At 35.7% G+C, this 20398-nt stretch overlaps 1 protein-coding gene across 1 annotated transcript in view; it reads right to left on the reverse strand.

Annotated features, from left to right (window-relative positions):
* Positions 1 to 20398, reverse strand: part of HS2ST1 (heparan sulfate 2-O-sulfotransferase 1) — a 183263-nt gene that overhangs the window by 70415 nt on the left and 92450 nt on the right. The gene's annotated exons all lie outside the window — the stretch shown is intronic.

The following is a 20398-nucleotide window of genomic DNA, read 5'->3' on the forward strand; positions in this document are numbered from 1 at the left end:
TACCTCAGAATGTGATTGGATTTGGAGATAGGGTCTTTAAAGAGGAAACTAAGGTAAAATACAGGGATATTGTTTTTATTTTGTAAATGTGAACATCCCCCCCCAGAATAAAATTTAGCCAAAATTATATTGTCACATAATAAAAATATCAAAATAACACTGATACCCCACTTCTAGAGTTAAGCCACACAAAATAACAGGAGATATCTTCTGTGGTAATAGAAAAAATATTTTTAAAGGATATTTAAAATGACTTATACAATCTCCCTACCTGCCCGTCTTCCATTATTAGTATACTTATGAGCAAACGAATCAATTTCTATGGGAGTCAGAAAAAGTTTTTATTGTTGATAGCACAAACACACACTATAAAGCAGATGTTGTCATCAAATTGTAGTATTCAGTTACTCTGGTTTGAAATTAAGTGCAGTACTTGTTTAAAAATGTTTTCTCATTAGAATGTACAATGATCATTTTAAATTCTATCTGCTGTGATGGGACATTTCTATCACACTGCAATCTGGACTATGCCATAAACACTATTGTACTTGAACAGATGGAAATCATAAAGTGATATTTAGCTACAGATTTCCTGTCATATAGTTTTGCAAACTGAAAAAGGAGAAATCAACATTTGCAATCAACTAAAAACAAAATACTATCTAGTAAGCTAAAGTGATGCTAATGTGACATAGGAATATATATGCCTTCAATTTAACTTACTGTGACTTTCAGGGAAAAAGAAAATATTCAAGTGACACCTCACAAAGTCAGTAAAGGTTGTAACGTGTGGGGACAGGGCTGAGGGAGGGGTGATATGTAAGTTATGTACAACCGACGTGCCTGATAGTGCACGTAACAGTTTTAACTGATCAAGTGATACATATTCTAGTAAACTTACCATTTGATGGCTAAGTAATATCCAAGGGTACTAAAAAATACCCTGTGAACTTCTGAGTCTTAATTTCTTCTTATAAAAAATGGGGTGATAATACCTGCAACCTACTCCATTAAATTACTGAAAAGTGATTTTAATTTCAGGGAAGCTTTTTTTTTTTTTAACTCATTAGTAGATGGATATCTAATCTATTAACCATGACATGAGATCACACTGTGATGCATATATCTAAAATTCTGAGTTCTAAATTTAGAATTTGAAAATCTATGTAGTCATCAAAGCTAATATTACTGTGAAATATATTCCACATTCATGTGCTGAAGAATGCACTCTAAAAAAGCATCTTAATTAGTAATTTATATGTATTAGACTCTATGCATAATTTCACAAACACATGTTTCAGTCAAAGTCCAATCAGGAATTAGAAACCACCCAGCAATTTGAACAGGGAAAGTTTAGTATAAAGAATTATTAACTAAACAGAGTATTGGAGGAGTAATGAGAGATTAGAAACTAAGAAATAAAGAGAACTCTAAAAATATAAAAATAGCAGGTATAAAAAGCAACTGCTATCCCTAGAACTGAAATAGAGTGAACAAGAAAGAACCCCATATCCCATGCCTGGCTAAGTTCCAGATATTGTTGGATAGGTCACAGCTATGGCTCACTGGATAGCAGAGAAGTTGTTATGGTGCCACACCAGCAGAACTTGCTGGAAATCTAACCTCTGGGGTGTCATGGAAAGCCATTCATGGGAGGTGTCTTAGGTGTCTTACAGGAAGCACTCCATTAAGAAACCACTGGGAGAAGCTGCTAGTTGCCATACACTGCAAAAGCTAATACTGTTGCTGCCAGTGCTACAGGCAGCAGGAGTCTCTGCGATAGAGCCACCTGGTACATGGAGGTGGGGTAAGCACAGGGTGCAGGAGGAGCAAGCCATTGGCTGTAGGGTATTGCTGACCATTGCGTAGTGGAGGAACCAGGGGAGCTGCAAACACTCTAGAACTTTAAAGGAAGGTCCCTTCCTCCTCTAGTGGAACTGTTCCAGCATCATCAACTGACAAAGCTTTGACGCTAAGCCAACTGGCAAAGAAAAACGATTTAAAGGGTTCACCTCATTTTTTCCAGAGCAGCCAATGAAGGGTGAATATGGGGTTGAGAGGTAATAAATTGATGAGTGAAACACTTGGCTAGACTTCCAAACTGCTATCCATTTTACCTTGAATACTAAAAATAAAGATATAAGTGAATGAGTCAAGGACAGGAAAACTTTAGATAAAATTCATTCATTAGAGAAACTGAAGTTTCTCTAATTTAACAATGAAAGGACAACCAACCATTCATATTTAGGACTCATTTGAGGGGGACAGATTCATAAAATACAAAACCTTAAGATTCTGACTTGTCCTGCTTTTCCTCCGAAGCTTAGGCTAAGCCTGGGGAAAGGACACTTGTAAAATAAAAACAAAAACAAAAATAAACACATGCAACTTATATCTAGTTACTATGCAAATAACTTTTTTACCAAGTCTCCCCTTGGCCAAACCTGAGACCTAATGACTGTCTCTCCATTCCCTTTGCAACCATGCCCACCAATCATTACCAAGTACGAGTGGCTAATACTTAGAATATTTCTTCTTGCCAAGCAGGTATAACATATTGGATTAACTATAGTAAATAATAAAAGTGAAGAAAATGGTAATTTGAAAAAACAGAGAGGCTGCTAGATACAAATTTTGTTGTTGGTTCCCTTTACTCTTAATTTTAGAACCTTGGCCTGGAAATCTTATTCACTCCCATGTTGACGACTACGTCTTCATCTCCAGGCTAACTTCTTTCCAAAATTCCAGACTCTTAAATACAACATACCACATGAAATAACCAAGTACCTAAAAAATATAACAATTGACACCTCCCTCTGCTAAAGAAAGCAAATTTGAAAAATGAATAAATAAATAAATAAATAAACCATGAAAGAAACTAAACTGGTAGTCAAAAGTCTCTATCATCTTTATTTTTTTCTTCTTTTTTTTTTTTTTCCTATCATCTTTACACCAACACTTATCGTGTCTCAGAGGGCATCATCAGATCCAGGTTGTTAACAGTGAGTTTTACCAACTCTTTTAAAAAGAGTCAAATTATAGAAGGAAGAATAAATGCCTATTTATTAATAACTTATACCAACTTTAATAATGAACCTCAACACATATAGTATAATAAAAAAATCTTACAGACCAACATATCTTATGAACACAGATGTAAAACTGAGTATTAGCAAATTAAATGATGATGATGATGATGATGCTATCAAGACTAAGAAAGGTTCAACAGCCAACACTTGGAAACAACCTAAGTGTCCATCAACAGATACACAGATAAAGAAAATGTGGGATATATTTTTATAATGGAATATAATTCAGCCACACACAAAAAAAGAAGAAAATCCTGCCACTGTGACAACATGCATAGACCTTGAGGGCATTATGCTAAGTGAAATAAGTCAGACAGAGAAAGACACATAATACATGATCTCACTTATATGTGGAATCAAAAAACACCTCATAGAAACAGAGATAAACTGGTGGTTGTCACAGGTGAGAGGTTATAGGGTGAGGGAAACAGGTAAAAGGAGTCAAAAGGTACAAACTTGCAGTAATGAGACGAATAAGTTATGGGGATGTAATGTACAGTGTGGTGACTATAGTTAACAATATTGTATATTTGAAAGTTTTTAAGAGAGTAAATCTTAAAACTTCTCATCAAAAGAAAATACATTTGTTAACTATGCGAGGTGATAGGTGTTAACTAAATTTATTGCAGTCATCATTTTACAATATATACATATATCAAATCATTACGATGTACACCTTAAATAAATGCAACACTACATGTCAATTATATTCAATAAGCCTGGGGAAAAAAGACTAAGGGTTTAATCCTAGGAATGAGAGGATGGCTTATTAATTGAATCATATAACATATTACATTAACAAATTAAAGGAAAAAGACAAATTATTATTACAATGCATATCAAAAGTTTAGTTTATCTAAAACCAAACTTAGTAGCTTCGACTTCAATTTTATTCCTCTTCCCGTGTTTTGGGTAATCAGATACATACATGCAAACTTTTATATGATTATTTGTGAACTTTTCCCTCTTCCACGGTTTTCTCTGATCTAATCCCTCATGAACATGTCTCCAGAGTGCCTGTGTTACTAGACTAAAAATACAACTCTCTACTTAATACCTTGCCCCTCATACAGACCCTCGTCATCTCATGCCCAGATTATTAAAGAGTCTACTGAAGAGTCTCTCTACCTCCAAGTCCTTTACTTTTGGGTATTGAATGTTTTCATACACCTCCTCCCTTCTCAAAGAGAAAGCTTATTTTAAAAGACATCTGTAACAAGATTCATAAAAGGAATTTTAAAAAATGAATTGAGAAAAAGAAACTATGTCAAGCTTTATGGGTCAACAGACCTGCCATAACTGTAAAGTTTCTAAGTACCCAAGGCAAAAAAGAAAACTCAACCTTTACAGAAATCTTCATTATCAAAAATGAGGAAATATACTATTTCCTGAGAGATGATTTCCCCTAAAATAAACTCTCTTAGAAACGTTTCATGTGTGAAATTATATAATACAACAATGTCCTCAACAATAGTTCTCCAGTAAACAGAGAAAGAAAATTCACAAAGCTAGTTCTTTCAAAGACTTTCAAATAAGTGGAAAGTATAAAACTGAGGTACAGCTCAGTAATTTTTATAGAACACCAGGGTGATTTGGTCCAAGTATATATTCTCCCATTAACCTAAATGGATCTCAGGGGAGGATTAAGAGTGCCTAGAGGGAAGGTTGGGTTGCCTGTTCTGTAGACAAAATGTTTCTAAATTATACTCTTTAGAGCCTGAGGAGTTCGCCCAGAATGCTAAAAAGGGTAGGGCAGCATAGGGCAAAAAGTGAGAAAGGACAAGGTAGGGGTCTAAACTCCTTCATTAATCAGGGCCACTCTATTTTTATATTTGTATACACGCCTTTAAGCTAGAAGGTGTTATATGAGTTCCAAGGAAAAAACCTTGTGTTCTTCAAAGTCACTCACCATAAAAAATTGGCCTTAGGGGAAAAAAAAAATAGGGTAGTTAGGACAGGCCACTCAAAATCTATGCAATTTGAACCAGAGAAATAACATACATAATAACAACTCTAATAAAAAGTCATGTTAAGTTCCTAATAAATAACTACTATAGCAAATATGTAGCATTATTTTAAAAATAGAAGTGAAGCGAGTTTGACAGAAGAGGACATAAGAGGCAGCTGAGATATGGAAAAAAGGGCAAAGTGAATGAAAGTTATGGAGCACAGAGACTAAATACTTCTAAGACATAGCAGGTGGCCCAATAGAACCAAAAGGTGGAATGTGGAATGTGGAGTGCAAAGGCTGCAGGGTTCAGTTTCCACATTTAGCTCAGTCTGTTTTGCATTCAACTGCTACAACCTGGAGCTGCTGGGAAATCACTATAAACCAACTCTACTTCTATATCATACTGACATCATTCCCTTATTTACTAATTGCATAAAAGTCCAATTACTCTGTAAAATGAACAGTGTAGTAGGTTAGATTGTGCTGTGTTTCTGTAACATTTTACTTGAAAAAAAAAAGTCTGAAAGGAGGGAGCAGGGAAGTAGAGGAGGAGAGAAAGTCAAGAAGAAAAAGAGGGAAAGAGTGAGAGATTAATTAACTAATTAATTTGTTCTCTGATTAATTTGGAAAACAACTGCATTGCACTGTCTTCCCTAAATCTGACTTCTCCCATTCAGGTATCTCATGGGAGGTGAAGAGGTAATGACCTCAAGATTAAACATCACTGATGGTAAATTAAGCTAAGCTTCCCAGAAGCTATGCCATTCTGTTATCCAGAGTGGGTTGGCACATTTGGCTTTAAATGCTGAGTTTAATGAATATATAATAACTAGAAAAACTTTCATTTTCACTGGAAAAAAAAAAGAGCTAAATTACTTTTCATTGGCTTTAATTTCCAACTCTATGATAGAAATTCAAAACTGTATCACTCCTAAGCAGAGTTTAACTTAAAGTAAGATGAGCCATTTCCTTCAAATGCCCGCCTAGAAAACACCTAACAACAAAAAAACAAAACAACTGATACCTAAGGATGGTACTGCTGAGTAAAGTCATGTTATAAAGTCATTCCAATTTCATTTTGTGAAATGAATGTTGACAATGATAGAAAAATGTATGATGTGGATACAAATGTCAGTAAAAAGGTAAAATACTGACGGCGAAGTAATCCTCAAATGAAGGAAAAAAGATATGGAAAACTTCTAAGAATTATCGGCAGTTTCTATTCTCTAAAAGCACTGCAAGACAATATTGTGAAGAGGTGTGAATCAAATAGAAATAAATGCATTGCATATATACTGAAGTAACACTTTAATAATTATATGTTACTATGCAGATACAAAAAAAATGAATCAAGCAAGAATTCAAGTTAACCTTCCTCGGCCACTAAAAAATATAAATAAATTCATATGTCCTACGTATGCTACTTGCATCTCCAAAATCATGTAGAAGGAAGAAAGTGATAGGATCAATTCCTCAAAGTACATACCTGAGACCTAAATCTGTCATTTTGACAAACTACCTTAGGCTTTGGACTGTATTACCACCAAATAAGAAAAATTCTTTTCTATCCTGACAGAGGTGTTTAATATGATATTAAGATTTAAATTATGCTGATTTTGCTAGATAAAACAGATGGCTGTCCTATAAAACACATTACACAATGCCCCAATTCTATCATTGATGAGTGAATTGAGGAATGAAACGGGAAGAGAACATGTTTATAGAATTAAACCTTTCAAATGGTATTAAGAATACTGGGGATACAATTTTGGTAAAAAGTAAATGTCAATAATTAATGGAACAAAAACATAATGGAACTGGAGTCCTGTTGACGAGATAGAAAGGAGTTCAGGACCTCTATTTTATGTTCAGAATAATTTTCTGTTCATTAATAAGAATATTTCTTTGCAACAGATTTAAAGAAGCCTGAAAAATACTTAGATTATAGGTCATCAGTATTGCCACACATCCTAATATATTTTTAGGCAGGATAAATTTTTTAATCTCACTCGGTTATCATCAGGACACTATCCTGACTAAAAATTTCTTCAAAAATGTTCACAACAATGCTACAATGTTTGTACGATTCTTATAGATGAAGAAACTGTACCATGGAGAACTTTACAAAGTTGTTCCAGTTGACAAAGCTGGTAAGGAACAAAGCTGAGATATAAGTGTAAAATAAAAGTTTCTGGCTTTTATCCATCCCATTTTCCTGTGTAATTAACATCAATGCAGTTAATTTTCTGGGTAAATTGATACAATTAGTTAAACCCAACTGCCACAGGAAAACAAATTCTGAATTACAAATAACAAATTTTACAGAACAAAACCTTTTCTGTAAGTTACTGAATTCTCTTTGTACCTCATCACATCTACTGTATTGGATGCAGTAATACCATGGGGATTAAAACACAAGTAGGTGTCTCAAAGGAACATTAAAGTGCAGAGCCAGGCAGGATGGCATTATAGTATAATATAATAAATGCTTTTGAGCTTAGCAGACACATAATTCAATTCAGTTTGGTCCAAATATTTACTAATTCACTGTTCACTTTGTTCTGTTTTCTTTCATTTTGAAGATCCACAAAACTTAAGAATTAGAGTCAACAACAGAAATTTGAGTTTTTTCTAATGCTTTTATCTTTGATTTCTTAAAATCTCCATTTGTTACTTTGTTGCTTTCTTATCTTCCATTTCCCTGCTTCTAGCAATCTTCTACAGCCCTGTAAGGTAACTGTTGAACACCTCTCTTGCTTCTTACTTTCATTTGGCTATTAATTCTTGACTTTACCCCAGAAATCTGTGTAATCCTATCTTCCCATCTACAAAGCCACTGTTCTAGTTGCACTTATTTTCATCTCTAACTTGGATGTTGCAACTGGTTCACCTAAATGCAGTAACTCTTCATTGGTGTTCATGTTCCAGAAGGGAGATACAATCTTATGACAGAAGGAGGGAGGTTATTATTTTATCTTATTTTTAAAAAAAAACTTCTTGATGCCACAGATCCAAGCTCCTTCAGCTGACAAAGCTCTTAGTAATCAAGCCCCAAACAATCATTTCCAGTTTATCTATCCCCATTTCCTTACTTTCAGTGGATTTCTTCCGATTCCCTGTTTAATCCAGTCTGGTACGGCTCCCTCCACCCTAACTACTGTTCCTTTTTCCTGGGATGCCCTTCTAAACCTCCTACTCAATCCTGAAAGTCCAGCTCAAATCCCGCCTTCCTTAAAGACATCCTTCCTCTAGACATTAAGTTACAATAATTTGTTTCCTTCTACACGATAGCAAGACACGTTTTACAATTATTCACTATTTATGTCTGTCTTCCAAACCAGAGGAGGTACTTAAGAATAACAAGCATGTTAAATTCATCTTTATAACCCAGCTTCTAATCCAGAGCTTGGTATAGTGTAGGTACTTGATTAGTGTTTATTGTTTATAGGATTAAGAGTACAATGTTAGAGCAACATAAGCAAGATGGTATAATAGAAGTCCCAGACCTCACTTCCCCATGGAAACGCCAATTTAATAGCAACATTAGGACCAAAATACCTTCATAAGATTTCCAGATTCCAGTTAAGACGCTGTAGTACCCCGAGGCAATCACAGAACCAAGCACAGCCATGTTGAGATGGGCAGGAAGAAAATTTCACTGTAGCCAACTCAGTCCCTCCACCAGGCCAGGACAGATGAGCACCAGGAGATCACCCTGAGTGGAAACTTCTACCTCAGTGTGGGGGAAGAAAAGAATGAAGCATGCATCCAAGGCTCTGGCTTTTCAGAAGGAACATCTGAAGGAACACTTTCTCTCTCACCCAACTCTTAACCAAGGAGGCAAGAGATTTGTACACTGAAAACTACAAAGCATGTTTAAAGAAATTAAAGAAGGCACAAATGGAAAGATATCCCATGTACATGGACTGGAAAACAATATTGTTAAAATGTTCATACTACCCAAAGTGATCTACAGATTCAATGCAATCCCTATAAAAATCCCAATGGCATTCTTTTACCGAAATAGAAAAGCAATCCTTAAATTCGTATGGAACCACAAGGGACCACAAATAGCCAAAACAATCCTGAGAAAGAAGAACAAAGCTGGAAGCCTCACACTTCCTGATTTCAAAACATATTACAAAACTACAGTAATTATAACAGTATGGTATTGGCATAAAGACAGGCATATAAACTAATGGAACAGAATAGAGAGCCCAGAAATAAACACACGCATATACAGTCAAATGATCTTCGACAAGGGTACCAGGACTACATAATGGAGAAAAGACAGTTTCTTTAACAAATTGTACTGGGAAAACTGAAATCCACATGCAAAAAAATGAAACTGGACCCTTATCTTACACTATGCACAAAAATCAACTCAAGATGGATTAAAGAGTTAAATGTGAGACCAGAAACTATCAAACTCCTACAAAAAAAAATACGGGCTAAAGCTCAATGACATTGGTCTTCACACTGATTTCTTGGATATGACACCAAAAGCACAGGCAACAAAAGCAAATGTAGACAAGCAGGACTACATCAAACTAAAAAGCTTCTGCACAGCAAATGAAACAATCAATGAAGTGAGAAGCAACCTCTGGAATGGAAGTAAAAGTTTGCAAACCATTACATGATACGGAGTTAATATCTAAAATATATAAAGATCTCCTATAACTCAATGGCAAAAAACACAACTCAATTAAAAAAATGGGCAAAAGGGCCGGCCGAGTGGCACGATGGTTAAGAACTGGCTGGGGACACCAGAGGGCCCCGGTTCGGATCCCACATATGAGGGCCAGTGACACTGCCCTCCACAGCTAAGATGCTGAACAACAGCTCAACCTGGAGCTGGGCTGCTGTGAGTCACCAGCGATGGTGTAGGCTGTAGCCCCTGCTGCAGTGGGTTGCCATGGGCTACCATGTGTAGCCAGCAGCCAGCGTGAGCGGCCAGCAGCCGCAGTGAGCGGCTGTCCAGAAGCCGGCGACTGATCTGCCTCGCCCAGGAAGAGCACAATGATGGTGCCAACTTGGGCCAGTGAAGCAACGTCCTCCACAACTAGAATGAAGAACAAAACGACAGCAACTTGTCTGTTCCCATTTCCCCAATTCCCCAGCGCTGTTCCCATCCCCCAATTCCCCAATAAAAATCTTTTAAAAAAAATGGGCAAAAGACTTCAATACACACTTCTCCAAAAAAGACATACAAATGGCATATAAAAGACATACATGTACTGGAAAAGATGTTCAACATCACTCATCAACAAGGAAATGAAAATCAAAACCATAATAAGATATGACCTTACACCTGTTAGGATGGCTATTATAAACAAATAACAAATGCTGGTGAAGACGTAGAGAAATGAGAAACCTTGTGCACTGCTGGTGAGAATATAAAATGGTGCAGCTGCTATGGAAAAACAGTATGGAGGTTCCTCAGAAGATTAAACATAGAAGCACCATATCAAGCAATCTCACTTATAGGTACTTATCCAAAATAATCAAAATCAGAATCTCAAAGAGATATTTACACTCCCATGTTCACTGTAGCATGATTTACAATCACCAAGACATGGAAACAACCTAAACATCCATTGATGGATGAATGGATAAAGATAATGTGGTATGTACATAAAATGGAATATTATTTAATCTTTTTTCTTTCAAGGAATTTTATTGGGGAACAGTGTGTTTTTCCAGGACCCATCAACTCCAAGGCCCATGAGGGGATCAAACTGGCAACCTTGGTGTCATGCGCACTGCACTCTAACCACCTGAGCTAACCGGCCACTCCTATTCAATTTTAAAAGAGAAGGAAACCCTGTCATATGCAACAGCATGGATTAACCTGGAGGACATCATGCAAAATGAAATAAGCCAGTCACAGAAAGGCAAATACTGCACGATTCTAGTTATATGAGGTATCGGAAGTAGACAAACTCATAGGAGCAGAAAGTAGATGGGTGGTTGCCAGGGGCTCAGGGGAGAGGAAATGGGGCATTGCTGTTCAACGGGTATATAGTTTCAGTTATTCAAGATACAAAAGTTTTAGAGATATGCTATATAACATTGTACTTATAAATATTACACTGTACACTTAAAAGTTTGTTTAGAGGGTAGTTCTCATGTTATGTGTTTTTTATCACCAAAAAAAAAAAAAAGTTACAATGTTGATGATGTGTCTGTTGGAGTTTTCCAGACTGTCTTGGGAAAGGGCAAAAAGCTTGTTATAGATCTGCCAGTACCAAGTGGTTCAGGTTGCTGGAACTGAAATGTATAATTTTACCAATGAGAAAAATTGTAAGCAGACACAATTTCCAAAGTGGGAATACTAACCAGAGTGACGACTGTGTGAAGTTACTATTAAGGGTAAGTTAGGATATGTGAACACAAGGAAGCATACCTAAAATTTGAGCAGAGAGGTGCTGGGAAAGAAAATCCATTCTGATTGATAGGGTTGTACACTTGAGAGGAGCTTGAGGCTCATTTTCACTGTGCAGTAACCACAAATAAAGAAACCATAAATAAAGTAGGGGTGAAGGATGGGGGCAGGCACCCGATAGGAACGGATATCCCAGATTCTGGATGCTATTTAAATAAGAGTCAAAAGTTCTCTGTGGAATTCTTAGAAACAAATACTACTTCAGTATCTAAGCCTGTATGATTGAGAACAGTATAACCTATCATCAAGCTTGAGAATATCAACTCTTAAGTGCTGGTACAGGTTCTCTCATTAAGAAAGAAAAGTAAGTAACTTAGGACCATACCAAACTATCAAACTCTACCCTAAATCCAATATTCTCTTAAATAAGAAAATGCATACAAAAGTGCACTGTAAACTATAAAGTCAGAGATAGGTTATTTAGTTAAGCTTATATAGTTACATACTATTAATAGTTTAGCAATATTTATATACTCATATTCATAATTAATATTAATATATTGCTAATTTCTAGTATAATGTGTTTCATTATTTTATGAAAACTAATCTCAGCCATCTAGATAGCTTTAGTATCATATGTAAAATTTCAGTATAATTAGTTATTTTGTTTACTTGATAGTAAAGGTGGAACTCAGCAGTCTTTAGTACATTGGGTTCTAACTGAACTAACATTTATCCAGTATTTCATCATTTTTTCTTATATAGCACCAATCTTCTCCACACAAAGTAGTTAGCATAACACTAGACACATAACACTAAACAGGTACTAAGAGAAAAATCATGTCATTATCTCATATCATTTGGTAACTCCATATCCTAGAATCCAAAGTCCCTTGCATTCATTAGGTAATGATGTTCGGTAATGATCTCAAAATTATTTGTTAATGATGTTTCTAACTCTAAGCAGAAAATCCAGCATTTTAATAATAATGTTAATAATATAGTACATAATACTTAACATTAATACAAAAGCCATTTTAAAAAATTCTAGGCCTTTATTTTCTTAAAAGCTATTTAGAACAAATAATGTAGCCTTTATGATTTACGTATGCATCCAGTCTTTTCCCTTCATCTTTAACTCGTTCTCTAATATTTTTTTTTCTAGTCTAGATTGCCTTTTTTTACCCCGGTAAATTGCTTCAAATTCTTTGTGCATTCAGAGAAGTCATAAATGTTTGAAAATAACATCTAAAAAGTAAAACAAATTAAATATAATGACTCAAAATTTTTTAATTTCCACAAATATTTTAACTGGATTAACTGGATGATATTCTGCAGTGATGTAAAATCAGAGTTGGATTTAATGATTCATTTTAGAGAGAAGACTGCATACAGTAAACCAAAAACTGTTTCAATTACTCTAGCAACTAAACACAGCATTTATTATTACAATCATAACATTTGAAATGTGTTGACGGCTTTTTAACTGAAACCATCAAAGATTTGGGGGGGAAAAAAGGAAAAAGCCTATCTGTTTAAAATGTGGCTTATTAAGGTTTATCCTGAGTACCTCAACTTTGTTTCTGTCTTTACCTGATACCTTGAGACCAATTTCCTTCTCTAATCTTAGGAAACTGCCTAAAAGACTAATTTTAAGAAGCATAAGCAGCGTTTCTACCTGTTTTAATGAAAGATGGTCAGGAGAAGAGCCTGGAAAATTGGAAAAAAATCAGTATCAAGTTCCAGTCACTACATACGGAAGGAGTGCCCTTTAGGCTTTGTTGGACTTTGTTCAAAAGGGATGACGCTTTAGCTCAACAATCCCATTAACCTGCGTGGATATGAGAAGTACCTTTTCCATTTACAGTGGGGAGGGAAATGTACTGAAAATTGTGAGAATCTGTTTTCAGATCTGGTGTTGGTAAGATCATGAGGTACAAAACTCATCCCTTATCAACGGGTAATAAGTTCCTAGACCCCCAGGGGATGCCTGAAATCACAGATGGCCCTGAATCCCCTATATACTATATAGTTTCCTATACATACATACATACATACACACACTTCACAGTTTCTCTTTGGCATATTCAAATTGCCGACATCACTACTCTTGTACTTTGGGGCCAATATGAAGTAAAATAAGGGTTACTTCAACACAAGCACAGTGATAATAAAACAGACGATCTGATAACTGAGAGGGCCAGTAAGTGACTAATGGGTGGGCAGCAGGAAGCCTATACAATGTGGATAAGCTGGACCAGGCCTGTAGGGGGACTGAGCTATACAGTGCAAGATTTCATCATGATCTCAACAGAATGGCATGCAATTTAAAACTCATAGTTCGCTTCTGGAATGAATTTTCCATTTAATATTTTCAGACTGAGTTCGACTGCAGGTAACTGAAACCTTGGAAGACGAAACCGCAGATAAGGGGCAGCTACTGTAGTCTCTAAGGAGTGGGTCTCCAGAAGCCCATGCAAAAGTGTAAGGCCATTATAATGTTACCAAATCTCAAAAGCAGATTAACAACTGAAATGAAACCTGGTTTTATAACACATAAAATCAGTAGTACAAGCCTCCATTATAGCACTTCCAGTGTATATTTATTATCAGTCTTTCTCAGGAGAACAACCCATGACCTAAAAGATTGTTATCAGGCAATAGTCTGCTGAATGAATGGTTTTTCTTTTTAAAGAACTTTTGAAAGATTCTATTAATACCTTCCAAAATGTACTAGTTGGTTTAAACTAAATAAATGCAAACCAAGAAAAATTAAAAAATAACTAATTAATTAAAAGTAAAATCAAGGTATCCAAACCAGACGCAGGAAATGATGGAACAAAGGAGGCAGAGACCTATTCGGGTATACTACACAACAAAACTCCACAAATCCATAAATGAAGTAGGACCCAAAATATTGTAAGATGTACCATTGGTATGCTTTTAAAAACAGACAACAGGACTTGTAATTAGCCTTGATAGTTTCTAGGGTAGTGTTCCGTATTTTAAGCAGTTGGTTGCTAAATTTTTGTGACAAATATATGTACCCACTAAAATTACAGCGCTGTCCTTTTTCAAATGCTTGATTAACATTGTGTAAATATACCCCTTTTCCGATCAGGAGCAGGCAGGGTATTTCATTAAAATATGCACACAATACTGAATAACTGAAGTTAGTTCACATGACCACAGTACCATTTCTACAGTAATAACTAAGTGTTAAGCAGAATGCAGATTGGCTTATGGAGGGCAATACAAAAAGAAAAAAATACCTAAGAGCAAAAATAAGAAAATGCATGCTACTTTTATCAAAGTGAAAGCATGGAAGTCTATTTTTGATTTTATGTGCTTTATTGCATTTTAAATAATAAATAAGAAAACTTTCTTTAAAAGCTTTAGTACTTTTATATCCCTATGAATACAAGAGCAGAACATCTACTTTTAGTCTATTTATGAAAATATCTAACATGAGAAATAAAATAAACAGTAAAATAAAAGTTAAAAAAGGAGCTGGACGAGTGGCTCAGTTGGTTAAGAGCTCGCTCAAGAGTTTGAGCTCTGAGCAACAGTGGTTCGAGTCCCGGCCCGAGCTGAGCAACCGCTGAGCTGCCATGGCTCAGCCAAAAAAAAAAAAAAAGTAAAATAAAAAGTAATTTGTTATCCTAAATATCTCTACTGGTCCCTTAATCCCCTGAAAGGCATTCTATCAAAAAGAAAAGCAGATCAAAAGATAATTTTTTCTCCATTATTGAGCTTTCTTTTTTGTAGTAGCTCAGGAATGTTCACCAGTATGGCTATGCATGACATAATATCTCTGTAAACTAATCTCTCAACATTCACGGGTGTCACTAGTTTTACTGTTTCTTCCAACTCCTGTTTATAATATGTAAATATTAATTAAGAAAAACATCAAGAATCATAGAAAAGCTAAAAACAAACCCTGTGTACTTCTCTACCATAGGAGGAACAGCCCAATGGTTGAGGGTGGGGGGACAGAAATGTTAACGCCAATGTTATACATTTTATTACTGTCCTAATATTCGCTGCCCCTCCTTCACTGGGCCTACTTCTATATTTCCTGAGAAATATATTTCCTCAGAGTTATAGTTCCTGCTTCCATCTGACTTGCTTTTACCAATGAAATGTGAAAGTGACAAGTGCCAGTTCTAAGCAGAACTTGAAGAGCCATTCTACAAGTTCCATCATCTTTTCCCCACTCCTTCAGCCTAAGTCTCAGACATGAAGAGGGCATAGAATAGAGCAGAGCCACAGCAGGTCCACATATGTACATAAATGAGAATAAATAAGCCACTGAGCTTTTGGAGTTGGCTGCTATCACAATTTGGCAAAAGTTATCTAATATATCCTATCTATGGCAAGTGTTCAATATAAAGCCCGCTTCTGTGTCCATAAGTACTATCCCAGCTGAATGTCAGGAAGAGGGCGGTAACAAGGCCAGAGGCACCCATTTCCTTGGATGTCCCTCTGATGTCTGTAACTGCATTTAACTTGAGCTGACTTACCTTTTCTTTCTACTATTGGGTTGTCGGAAAAGTCATGATGCATTTTTGCAATGAAAAACATAGAAAAAATACATCATGACTTTTCTGACAACCCAATATTTTCCAAAGATTACAGAAAGTCAATAATAATCACACTTATTATACTACACACAGGGTAAGGAAATGGGGAAAGAAAACACATAATACACGTTGCATACAACAAAGGCCGTAGCAGCCAGCTGGACATCAGCAATATTGGATACAGTCATTTTCTAATCTCAAACTCCTTTTGAATTTTGCATTTCGGTAGCTGCAGAATTAGTACCTACCTAGACTCTAATATCAGCTATGAGGGATTTTTAATATAACAGGGCTTGCCTAATCTACTCAAGATATAACCAGCCAAATATAAACAGTCATTCACCAAATCAAAGTCTTTTAAATTTTATTCTGCATTGTTTCCTAATAAATTCACCTACTTGCCATTTTAAAAGCTTGTCAAAACATTAATTTATGCCCGGGACTAAAAGGTTACTTAATGCTGAATTTAGAAAGTTCACCAAAGAACTGTGTTGAAGCTTTTAGATAACTGATGGTGGAGTAAATGTAATTAAAATTAAAGCATTCACATGTCATTTTTGCTCAGCAATTATATTTCAAAATATTAGTATATAAATGCTTTGTCAAAACATGGCACCAGCAATCAGTCTTCATTTTTGCTTAAGTACTAGATATAATTTAATTATCAAATTTCAAATATGAGCCATTAACTAATGGTATATGGCCTTCCACATATCATACATTATGCTGCCCTAAGAACATGAGCGTGGAAAGAAAAATAACAAGACAGATTTCCATGTAAGACTTGTTGAACTTGTCTTATTATTATTTTTTTTAGCTGAGCCATCCTGTCACCTGTTGGCAGCTCAGCGGCAGCTCAGCTCGGGCCGGGCATCGAACTGCTGTTGCTCAGAGCTCACACTCTTGAGCGAGCTCTCAACCAACTGAGCCACTCGACCAGCTTGTCTTATTATTTTATAGTCACCATATATGTATATATATATATATATATATATATATATATATATATGTGTGTGTGTGTGTGTGTGTGTGTGTGTGTGTGTGTATATATATATATATATATATATATATATATATATATATATATATATATATGGATTATATCTAAGAAAGATTTCAGGTAGGTTGACCTAATGTCTCTGGGATTTAACAGAGAAGACATTCAATTTAGACCACTTGTCAGGAAGACGAGACCTAAAGTAGTGCCCAAGAATGACAGATTTAAGTACTTTTCTTTCTCATATAGTGTTTTCTTTTCTCCACAATTCAGAAATCTCAATACCTTGTTTAGCTATTATATGCTACAATTTAAAGCAATTTTTACTTTTAGACTAATTTGGCAAATAAGCTTAGAAGGTAGAATAATTTGTTCCATTTTATTTACTGAAAATAAAGATAACATAGTTGAGAACATTGACAATTTTAAAAAGGATACACAGCAGTAGGCAAAAAATGGTATGTATAGCATTTAAATAAGAATTCCATGCCCTTATATTTAAATGAAAGAGAAGGAAGGAGATGGGCACCAAGAGAGGAAAGGTCGTATGCATTAGCATTGTGCATAAATGATAAACTATGTCACAGTACAACACACTGTTTAAAAATACTGAAAAGCCATGTACTGTGGAGTAGGCTTAGCATGGAAAAAACACTGTATGCCTACCTCTGCATCACTGGAGATGGCAGAAGAGTGCCAAGTATTTTGAGATGAAAAAAATTCTGAATGGGACATAACAGCTGAGAAATCAAATAAGAGGTGTTTTTTTTTCATCATGGCTTCACCAGCCTTGCTATGATGGTAGTGCACGGGTACTAGCGTAAGTCTCTCACCATGTTTGAGTGAATGTCCTTCTGTGTATTCTCTATAATACCCGGAGACCTATGCCAATCATTGTGGGAATCTTGGCAGGATCTACAAATTAAATATTGGGTAGATCTTTTTATTCATGTGCTAGGAAGCCAAGGACCACAAAATCTGAAGTAGATAGAAAGATACACAAACATATATTGGGTTGTTGGAAAAGTCATGACGTGTTTTTTCTATGTTTTTTGTTGCAAAAACGCGTCATGACTTTTCCGACAACCCAACATATGTATCTCTTAGAATTTTACATGAATGTATGTGTATGAAAGTGTATTCCAAAATATAGTTTTGTTTTTTGGTTTTTTGAAGCCAAAACAAATAGTCTCATAAACTCTGATGGACCTGAGTTCCTCAATTACTTCTGCAGATTCTGGTGTGATCATGGGGCTGAAGGAAAAGGCTTAGAAGTTATTTAGGTACATCCTACACAGAATCTGTTGACCAACAAGCTCTTATATTATTGTTAGAAAAGAATTTGACCCTTCTTCCTAATTCAGTGGACAGCATTACTCACCTAGCTGAAAAGTACCACTTTAAAACACCTTCTCTTTTATAAGATTGCTATTGCACTCAATCTACACTATAGAGAAAAAAAGAGTTTTAAGTTAAAAAATACTAGTAACCATATAATGAAAGCATTAGAAAAATTACACAGCAGAATGTTAATGACTTGTCTTTAACTCTAACTCAGCAAATGCTGAGTTAAAGACAAAAATTACTGCTAATAAAGGGATTAAGTCAACACCTTATGTTAGCAAATATTTGAAGATTCATTTCAGATTATTCACAATATGTTAATATTTGGAAAATCAACTAAACTCATTCAAACTTTACTTAGAATACTCATAGCATGACTTAGTTTTAAGTAGCAATCTTAAACATTAATAATTTCAAGCAGAATAAGTTAGGATAATGAAATGATTTAATCTATTTCATTCAGAATTTTCATCCTGACCATTCCAATTAACTAAAATCTATAACCATTTGGCTATTAATGATTTGTGCATAGAATTACTGAAGTGTTGCTGTTACTAAGTCCAAAGTCATGATAACTGGCCTCATCAATCAGTCAGCAGGCATTGCCTACATGTGCAAACCAGCCCCAGTTGACTACTAAGTGCTCTGTGTGCATTATTTACTTTGACGCCCTGTATTTAAGGATTCCCTGTATATTTGGGTAGTGCTATAATAGTGAACTAGCTCAGCAACTCCTAAGACTCGCAGCATTATTGTCTTCTGGATATTTTAGCAGCAAAAAAATAAGCTGAGTGGATATGTCAATGCTAAAATTTTTCATTAATTCACCACTGTCCCTAGGCATTAGTGGTGCATTTTAAGATAATGGAAAACAATAAGTATTTCCCCAAATCTCACTGGGACACTAAATAGCCTACTATAAAACTTGCCTGCATGTTTCAAGAATTTCATAAAAATATTTATCTAAAATTCTGTTTTCATAATAACAGATTGAACAAGAATTTTTCCTGTTATACCTAATATTTAAAATACTATGAAAAACCCTATTTTTCTATAAAAATAATATGACTCTAGGAATACATCTTTATCTCCACTCCATTAAAAATGTAATCTTTGGGCCGGCCAAGTGGCGCGTTGGTTAAGAGCTGGCTTGGGACGCCAGCTCTGAGCAGCAGGGCCCCGGTTCGGATCCCACATGAGGGCCAGTGACACTGCCCTCCACAGCTAAGATGGTGAACAACAGCTCGACCTGGAGTTGGGCTGCCATGAGTCATTGGTGATGGTGTAGGCTTCAGTCCCTGCTGCAGTAGGCTACCATAAGCTACCCTGTGTGGCCGGGAGCCAGCGTGAGCACCTGGCAGCTGGTGTGAACTGCCAAGAGCCACAGTGAGCAGCCGTCCAGAAGCGACTGATATGCCTCACCCGGGAAGAGCGCAATGATGATACCAACATGGGTCAGTGAAGCAACGTCCTCCACAACTAGACTGAAGAACAAAAAGGACAGCAACTTGTCTGTTCCCCTTTCCCCGAATCCCCAGTGCTGTTCCCCTCCCCAATTCCCCAATAAAAAATCTGAAAAAAAAAATGTAATCTTTGCATGGAAGGAGAGGCAAAGGTAACATAATCTTCCACTTCTCATAAAACAGCTAACAGAAACCCACTCTTTTCTGCAAGTATCCTCATTGTGTAAAAAAACAAAAAACAAATAAAAACCTAATAAAGTATTTTACTAAAAGAGAATTCTTCCAAATACACTAAGCAATCTAAATACTCATGTATCCAAACAGTAATGACTCATAATGGAAGAGTATTAAAAATATTTATCTCACTCCTGTTGTAAAATCTATGACTGAGTGGGCTGGAAAAACATCAGAGGCAAAAGTATAGAACTTTGCCATTCATTCCTCTGCCCAATTAAGTGTGTTACTATATTTTTCTTAAGATTCTTCTCTTTATAGCTGCTCTGCATCTTGCTAGAATCAAGTTTTTTTTCTCATTAGTTTTCTCCATTATTGGAGGCTAACAAATATACATTCACTAATCTTTAAT

This window comes from Hipposideros armiger, unplaced genomic scaffold (assembly GCF_001890085.2).
Source record: "Hipposideros armiger isolate ML-2016 unplaced genomic scaffold, ASM189008v1 scaffold_307, whole genome shotgun sequence".
NCBI lineage: Eukaryota > Metazoa > Chordata > Mammalia > Chiroptera > Hipposideridae > Hipposideros > Hipposideros armiger.